The sequence below is a fragment of the Austrofundulus limnaeus genome, unplaced genomic scaffold (genome assembly GCF_001266775.1).
Source record: "Austrofundulus limnaeus strain Quisiro unplaced genomic scaffold, Austrofundulus_limnaeus-1.0 Scaffold585, whole genome shotgun sequence".
Lineage (NCBI taxonomy): Eukaryota > Metazoa > Chordata > Actinopteri > Cyprinodontiformes > Rivulidae > Austrofundulus > Austrofundulus limnaeus.
In genome coordinates this window covers 40,448-41,789 of record NW_013952987.1, presented here as the reverse complement: position 1 = coordinate 41,789, position 1,342 = coordinate 40,448, and positions in this window count along the sequence as shown.

Here is a 1,342-nt window from a genome sequence, read left to right as displayed (position 1 = left end):
CCATGACGACCTTTGAAATAAAAAACTTAAATCTGAAATAAAAGTTCATGCATCCATTCATCTGCTTCCTCCTCAAGACGTCCCTGACCCACAGACCCCTCCCTGACCCACATACCCCTCCCCGACAAGAGACATTTCAACAGCACGACAGCAAAAGTCACACGTTGGGTACGCCCAGGGTGCGTCCACCCTTGCCAGTGTGGATGTTATAAAACTTCACTTTTTAAAGTCCGTATTTGTCACTGCGCGGGGCTGTGGGGATGTGATGGGGTGAGGAGATGATCAGCTGCAGATAACAGAGCAGGCAGGAGGGGAGAAGAGTAGTGAACTTATTTCTAAATTTATCTGACTTATCTAATTCATTTATTGTTTTTATCGTCCTGCAGGCTCTGAGAGAAAATTAGTTTAAAGCTGAGTTTTTGAAATAAATCATTAGATTACACTTAACATCTGTAAACCTGCAAAATGAGGGAAAATCTGTCAATTACAGACATTCTGACCCCTGTTCTGTACACACAATAATTACTTTTTCAAGTTTTCATTCAAATCTATCTCATAGTTCTTAACATTTTTTGCTGACACACACACACACAAAAAAAAAAAACGATCACCTTATAATTTTGTCTGCGAGCAAAAACAAATCCTCTAATGCTTTGGGTTTTGATAAGTGCCTTCAAAGCTCAGCACAAGTAAACCAGAAAAACAGTATTTTCTGTGAAAATGCAGCATTAATGCTGAGTTCTGAAGGACTTRCCTGAAATCTGTTAAAGATTAAAATATTTACTCAATTGTTAAAAAAAAACACAGAAAAATCTGCAAAGCAGCAGCTAAAGAACAAAAACTGTTGCTTAAAGATAAAATGAATAAACTGTAGCAAAAGAGTAGTTAAACACTAAAGGCTGAGTTACAGTTGCCAGTGGTGGAGGTGTACTTGATGCTTACACTGTTGTGGTATTTTCAAAATGGACATGTGGCAGTGCTCTTTATAACCTGTGAAAKTTTTATAAGTAGGAGAGCAAAAGCTCCACAGACTGTCTTAATGGTTCATGGCATACGCAGCCTTTGTGGAGTTCCAAAAATGCAGAAGTGCACAAACACATTGAAAAAAATAACTTGTAAGAAGTACTTGAAAAAATCCTCCAACAAATTTGCACTAAAGTTTGTTAAGTAAATTTAAATGGTAAAAATTCATATAATATTTACTCATCGTTATCTAGTAAAAATTATTAAGAATTTAGTTAAACATTTGTGAATAAATCAGGTAAATTTTTAAGTAATTTGCTCAGTTAAATCTTGTAACATATACTTGATCAAATTAAGTAAAATTTACCTGATTTATTCA